Below are 8244 nucleotides of genomic sequence, written 5' to 3' on the forward strand. Positions count from 1 at the left end.
TATTACTCAGGCGATTTGACATGAGTAGACTGCATAGCACCATGGTGGAGGCAGTCATTACATCGCTAAGAAGAATCTGCACAACACATGGCATCCCAGACGTTGTGGTGTCAAACAACAGTCCTCAGTTTGCTAGTCAGCTGTTCCATAACTTTGTGCAGGAATGTGGTTTTGTGCATGTGTCTAGATATCCTCAGTCAAATGGAAAAGCAGAAAGAGGAGTTTGAACATTCGAGGAATTAATAAAAAATAACAAATATATTAAATTAACCCTTCATAAATACAGAATCTCACCTTTAAAAAAAGGGTTCTCGCCATCAGAACTATTGATGGGAAGATGGCTGTGAACAAAACTTCCAGCTCTACAACAAACACTGCAACCTAACATTACCTCAGATGATCGTGAGAGAGTTAGGAAGCATGAGGAGCAACAAAGAGACAGTCATGTTTATAATTTCAGACACAGAGCACGAGACTTGAAAGTGCTATAGCCCAGGGAGTGAGTATGGATACAAGGTCAACAGAAAGAAGGCATTGTAAAGAAAATACACCTCTACTGGGGTCTTATGGACCAGGGAAATATCAATAGGAACCAAGGAGCCTTGATACCATTCGGATGGAAACCAATGGAACGTTGGATATACTATTTGGATCCAGATGGAGACAAGGGACCAGAAATAAGTAGAAACTCTACAACCACCCAGGTGGAAGACACTCCTATCACAGAACGAAAGAGTGCAGTTCATCCTCAACCTCAAAATGAAACCAGGACCAGATCAAGAAGACTGGTCAAGGCACCACAGAGACTAACTTTGTGAAGTCTGAAACTTTGTTGGGAGATGTAGGAGTATGTATATAGTTGAATAAAGACTTGGGGAGAGATTTAAAGTAAAGGGCTCATATCAGGAGTGCCTGACACTATGTAACTGCTAAAGCAATGTCATATGACTAAGAGATAGAGCTGGTGGGAAACGGAAGTACAACCTCGTGTAGAACAGAGATGTAAATAGATCTGTAAATAAGCAAGAATGGTTTTTACAAATAGCAGTCTATGGCAACATTCTTAGGGTAACAGGCAAACCCTAAAGAAACCTTGCTTAGATCCTAAACCCAAGACAAAACACTTCTCCATCAACAGATGCTGTCAGACCTGCTGAGTATTTCCAGTATTTTCTGTTTTTATTTCAGGTTTCCAGCATCCGTAGTATTTTGTTTTTGTATTAGTGTTTAAGTGATTGCCACTCCTCTTCCAGGAACACCAACTTTGAAGAAATTCTGCCCTCCTCCCCATTGTAACTTCTGTTCTTCTTCTACCTTGTTCACCTTCATTACTTTCTATTTCCCTTCTCGTGTTTGATCAGGTATCTACCAAAACTCGCTTCCACGGCTACATCTCCATCCTTAGCAACTGACTCAGGTTCCAACTGAAACTCTACCCTTCATGCTTTGGATCTACCCACAATTACAGATATCTCATCAACCTTCAGCATGTCTTGAACCAGTGTTCTCTGAGCATCCTGAAATCTACACTCAATACCAAGCGCTGCCACATATACATGCTTGACCTCTCTCTCAAGCAGCTTATAATCTCTAAGCTGTCCTGGCCTGCAGTTTCATTTCATCCTTTGGCTCATCCAGCGCTTTAACAAAAAAACATTTTATCTTCTTTTCAGATGGGCAAGATTGCAAGCAACAATTCATGGATCTTCCTGCCTTCCAATCGTACGCCCTCTTTGAATCTAACCTTTTGCCAAGTATTCACTTTGACCTTTCCCGCTCCAACCATGGGGAGCTGCCCTCAACAAAAACCTCAGATTCATTCCCTTAGCCTCTAATTCAATGAATTTTGAGATCAGCCTGATGCTGAGTTTCTTTTCTGTTCCCTTTGCTATAGCTTCCTCCTCTTTGGATGAGAATCTTCCCCCCACTCTGGATCATTATACCCATCACCAGTATTCTCCCCCCACCTGGACCACCCCCACTGGCCTCTTACTCTTCACCTTTTCATTAAGAATTGCCAACATGACATCGGTTGTCTTAATTACTCTGCTCCCTCGCTTACTCTAACCTGTCTCCCTCTAAACCTGCTGCATTCTGTTCTTTCAGGTCCAACGCTAATATTGTCATTAAATCTGCTGACAAGGGTGATTCTATTATTGTCTGGTGAACTGACGTCTACCTAGCAGAGGCCAAATGCCAATTCTCTGACACTTCCTCCTTCCTCTCCCTGAATCAGGACACACCACCAATCATCAAGCTATCATTTCCAAGACTGTTACTAACCTAATTTCCTCTGGAAATTTTCCCTACACAGCCTCCAACCTCATAGGTCCCCAACCCCAATAGTCCACTTTTACCTCCTTTCCAAGAGCCAAAAACAGGACTCCCCTTGTGGATCTATCATTTCAGCAAGTTCCTACCACATTAAACTGATTTCTTCCTACTTCAATTATTTTCCCCTTGTTCAGTCTCTTCCCACCTACATTCGTGACTGTTCCAATGCCTTCCGCCACTTTCACAGTTTCCCGTTTCCTGCTAATAATCTCCTTTTCACCCTGGACATCCAATACTTCTGCACCTCCATCCGTCACCAGGACAGAAGGGCTCTCCACTTCTTCCTTGGCTGGAGGCCCAACCAATCCCCATCACCACCATCCTGAATCTCTTCCCACATTGAGCAACTTCTCCTTTATATTCACTCTCTTCTTCCATAATAGAAGGTGTTGCTGCAAGCACCCACATGGGTCCTACCAATCTGTCTTTTTGTGGGAATGTCGAAACATTTTTTCTTCCAGTCATACTAAGACCCCCTCCCTCACCTCTCATTAATGACTGCATTGTACCATTTCCTGCTGTCGCCTGGAACTGGAAAATTTCATCCATTTCCAATTTTCACCACTCTTTCACTTCCACATGTTCAATCTCTGACGCATCCCTTTGCTACTGGATTTCTCTATCTTCATTTCAGGGGATAGGCTATCAACTATTATTCACTTTAAGCCCACTGACTCCCACAGCTACCTTGACTATACTTCACACCCCAATTCCTGTAAGGACTCACAAGAAATAGGAGCAGGAGTAGACCATATGGCTTGCTCCACCATTTATTATAATCACGGCTGTTCTTGGGATTCAACTCAACTTCCCTGCCCATTTCCCATATCCCTTCATTCTTTGAGAAACTAAAAATCTGTCTATCTCAGCCTTAAATGTATTCAATGATGGAGCATCCACAACCCTCTGAGGCAGAGAATTCCAAAGATTCACAATCCTTTGAGTGAAGTAATTTCCCCTCATCTCAGTCCTAAATGATTGGCCCCTTATCCTGAGACTCTGCCCCAGCAGTTTACATTCCCCGACCAGCAGAAACAATCTCTCAGCGTCTATCCTATCAAGCCCTTTCAGAATCTTATATGCTTCCATGAGATCGCCTCTTGTTCTTCTAAACGCCAGAGAGAATAGACCCAATTTTCTCAGCATCCCATCATAGGACATCCCAGGGACCAATCTAGTGAAGCCACATTGTACTGCCTCCAATGCAAGTGTATCTTTTCTTAAATGTAGAAGCCAAAATTGCACACAGTACTCCAGGTGTGGTCTCACCAAAACCATGTACAACTCTATCAAGACTTCTTTATTCCTGTACTCCAATCCCCTTGCAATAAAGGCTAACATGCTATTCCTAATTGCATGTTGCACTTGTATGTTAACTTATTGCGTTCCTTGTAGGAGCACACCAAAGTTTCTTTGAACATCCACACTTACAAATTTCTCACTTTTTAAAAAATATTCAGCTCTTCTATTTTTTCAACCAAAGTTTCTAATTTCACACTTCCCTACATTGTAATCCATCTGTCAGCTTAATCTGTCTATATCGCTTTGCAGCCTCTCTGTGTCCTCCCCACAGCTTACCTTTCCATCTAGGTTTGTATCATGAGCAAACTTAGATACGTTACTTTTCGTCTCATCAGCTAAGATTGTAAGTAGCTGAGATCCCAGCACTGACCCTTGTGGTACTCCACTATTCACTATCTGCCAACTTATGCCCACTCACTGCTTCCTACCTGTTAACCAATTTCTATCTATGCTAATATATTACCTCCAATTCCATGCATAATTACCTTGCCTATTATTATTTATCTTGCCTATTTGTGTGGCACCTTATTGAAAACCATTTGAAAATCCAGGTATACTACATCTACTAGTTCCCCTTTATCTATGTTACTAGTTATGTCCTCAAAAAACTCCAATTAATTTGTTTACAGGATTTCCCTTTAGTAAAACCATGTTCACTTGTTCTAATCATACCATGCTTTTCCAGGTGTATTCTTATCACTTCATTAATAATAGATTCCAGCATTTTCCCAACAGTTGAAGTTAGGGTAACTGGCCTGTAGTCCCCTGTTTTCTCTCCTTCCTTTTTTGAAAAGCAGAGTAACATTTGCCAACTTCCAATCTGATGAGACTCTTCCTGAATCCAATGAATTCTGCAAAATCATAGCCAGTGCATCCACTATCTCTGCAGCTATCTCCTTTAGAATGCTAGGGTGTAGGCCATCAGGCCCCAGGGATTTGTCACATTTTAGTCCCTTGATTTTCTCCAATACTTTTCCTCAATTGATATTAGTTTCCCTAATTTCCTCATCTTTTTTAGCCCCTGGTTTACCATCTATTTGTGGAATAGACCTTGCGTCTTCTACTGTGAAGACGGACACAAAATATTTGCTCTGCCATTTCCTCAGTCCCCATGATAATTTCTCCTGTCTCCGATTCTAACATTAGCTTTAGCTACTCTCATCCTTTTTATATAGAAAGCTCTTTCAATCTGTTTTTATATTACTGGTTACTCTCATTCTATTTTTCTCCCTTTTTATCAACTTTTTGGTTGCCCTTTCATCGGAATTTTCCATTTTTGTGACAAAGTGCCACGGTGGGTGGGTTCTGTGGCACATTTCCTGCTGGGTGACGTGGCAGGAAATCACACCCAATTTCGTGTTCGAAAACTCATTAATTATGCATAGGCGAGTTTCTTTCCGAATAGCATGGCAGGTCGGGAAATAATTCGCCCATCCCGCTGTCACCTAATGGGGTCGAAGGTCCAGGCGCCATGTTTAAAAACCACCCTCACTCTCTGAAACCCATCTTTGAGCAGAAGACGCCTCAAAATGGCTGTATCAAAGAAGAGAGCTGCTCCAAATTTTAACAATAATTCCCTGGAAGAGCTCATCAATGATGCGGCAACACCAGGATATGCTCTATCGCATGGATGGCTGGAGGAAGCCCACCAACCTCATCTTGCTGGCCTGAGAGCCAATGCAAGGGCAGTCAATGTATTGGGCAACTGCCCTAGAAATGCCATCCAATGCAGGAAGAGGATGAATGATCACTCCAATCTCATGTAGGAACATAGCAGCAGGATAGCCCAGTCAGCCTATCATGGCTGATCATCCAATTTCAATGCCTTTTTCCCACACTATCCCCACATCTATTTACATCATTGGCATTTAGAAATCTGTCAATCTCTGTTTTAAACATACTCAACAATTCAGCTTCCACAGCCCTCTGGGGTAGACAATTCCAAAGACTCTCAAACATCTGAGTAAAAACAAAATCTCCCCATCTAGGTTTTAAATGGCTTCCCCCTTATTTTGAAATTGTGTCCCCTGATTCTGCACTCCCCAACCAGGGGAAACATCTTACCTGCATCTACCCTGTCTATTCCTTTTTAAGTATTTTGTTAGTTTCAATGAGATCACCTCTCATTCTTCAAAACTCAAGAGAATACAGGCCCAGTTTCCCCAATCTCTCTTCATAGGACAGTCCTGCCATCCGAGGAATAAGTCTGGCTAACCTTCATTGCACTCCCTCTATGGCAATAATATCCTTTCTAAGGTAAGGGGACCAAAACTGCACACAATACTCCAGGTGTTGTCTAACCAAGATCCTATACATTTGAAGCAAGACTTCACTACTCCTGTACTCAAATCCTCTTGCGATAAAGGCAACATACCATTAGCCTTTCTAATTTATTGCTGCGCCTGCATTTTAGCTTTCAGTGACTTTTTGATGAGGACACCCAGGTCCTTTTAAACATCTACAATTTCTAATCTCTTACCATTTAAGAAATATTCTGTGCATCTGTTCCTCCTACCAAAGTGAATAACCTCTCAGTTTTCCACATTATATTCCATGTGCCACTTACTATGTCTATCCAAATCCTCTTGAAGCCGCATTGCATCTTCCTCAAGACACACATTCCCACCTAGCTTTGTGTTATTTGCAAACTTGGAAATCTTACATTCGGTCCCCACATCCAAATCATTGATATCAATGGTGAAAAGCTGAGGTCAGTCATGAAGCTATTGATGTATATAATATTATTGGAAATTATTTTTCTTTTAAAATAGAGGTTTAGTTTGTGGGTGTGTCTTAATTGAATTAAAACCAGCTAGTCTGGATGCTTTGATGTATATTAGTTTTGAGATGTAAGAGAGGTAGATTGCATTTGCATTTTGATGAACAGAGCATTCAAGAAGGGGAGTGAAATCTGGCACCTAGCTAGCAAAGACCAAGCAGTGTTTATATTACTAATAAAATTGGTACTATGAAAGGGGTTTTATTGTTAGAAGAGGTGGAGTTCAAAGTGACTGGTGATACAATGAGAATTTACATTCAATGAGATGTGCTGGGTATAACTGATAACAGTTTTGTGTGTGCAGGGAAGAGGCAGTGTAAGATCAAAGCCTGTAAACCTATCACTGTATCTGAAAAGGAACCAAAGTGAAAGGAATCTCAGTTTGAATTTGTAAGGTGAAAATGCTTTGCCTGGTGTCTGCTTAAAGGCTATAGATTGTTGCTGCCTTAGTAGAGATTAGTTTGAGAATTAGTTAAAAGTTATGATAGTTGCAATTTGTAGCCATGTGTATATGTATAACTTGTGTAAATTAATAAATGTCTCTTGTAAGTTGATATAAAATCTCTCGAGAACTAGTGGTCTGATTCCTTAATTTAGAGCTGCATCTCAAACATACCGCTTAAAATATAGGTTATGACAGCTGTTTAAAGTTTCCCTCTGGGATTTTTAATTAACTCAGCTTTACCAACTGCTGGGTCATAACAACTAGGGGCTCTAATGGGATAAAAAATATTTCTAATTCATTGATTGATTTGGAATTGGTGAATCTTAAGGTTACGGATACAAGAGGCACTTTGAATTCAGGAGTTCATGAGGTATTTTGGAAGTGGTGAGGCTGCCAGATGGCATTGGCCATTGCTAAGACTATCCTGGGAGTAGAAGAGATAAATCTAATTGGGCTGGAGAAAATAATCAAAAGTAAGTTAACAGAGTTGGCAGATAAGTTAAAATTGGGGTTACCTAAAGGTGCTAAGAAATCAGATATAATTAAAAGTATAGCACCGCATCTACAGTTGGAAGTGAAACCTGACACTAGTGAGTCAAAGCTGGAGATAGTGAGACTTCAGTTACAAAAGAAAATGCTTGAATTTGAACAAGTGAAGGAACTGAAAAAACTTCAATTAGAAGCAAAGGACAGAGAAATAGCTTTTGAAAGGGAATTAGAAATTGAGAAGGTAGGGAAGGAAAAAAAGAGGAAAAGAGAGAGGGGATTCCAACTGAAAATGTTGGCAGTTAAAAAAAGTGACACTTGTAGGTGAGGAAGGACTTATCTCCAGAGTAGAATCCAGTAGGGAGATGTTTAAATTTGTACAAGCTCTTCCAAAGTTTGAGGAAAAAGATATTGAAGCATTCTTTATTTCATTTGAGAAGCTAGCTAAACAGATGAAATGGCCACAGGAAAACTGGATGTTATTATTACAGTCTAAGTTGTTAGGTAGGGCGCAGGAGGTATATGCTTCACTATCAGAAGAAATATCAGTGAATTATGATGTTGTGAAAAAGGCTATTTTGAGTGCATATGAGTTGGTTCCTGAAGCATACAGGCAGAAATTTAGGAGTATGAGATAACAGCCTGGGCAAACCTATTTTGAGTTTGAAAGAGTGAAACAAAATAATGTTGACCTGTGGATGCAGGCATTAAAAATAGAAACAACCTATGCAGCTCTTAGGGAAGTAATTCTTTTGGAAGAATTTAAAGATTCAATCCCTTTGGTAGTGAGAACTCATGTGGAGGAACAGAGGGTTGATTCTGTAAGATAAGCAGAAGAGATAGCTGATGATTATGAGTTAGTTCATAGAGCTAAACCATTTTTTCATCACCCTTTCAA

Source organism: Carcharodon carcharias, chromosome 20 (assembly GCF_017639515.1).
Source record: "Carcharodon carcharias isolate sCarCar2 chromosome 20, sCarCar2.pri, whole genome shotgun sequence".
Lineage (NCBI taxonomy): Eukaryota > Metazoa > Chordata > Chondrichthyes > Lamniformes > Lamnidae > Carcharodon > Carcharodon carcharias.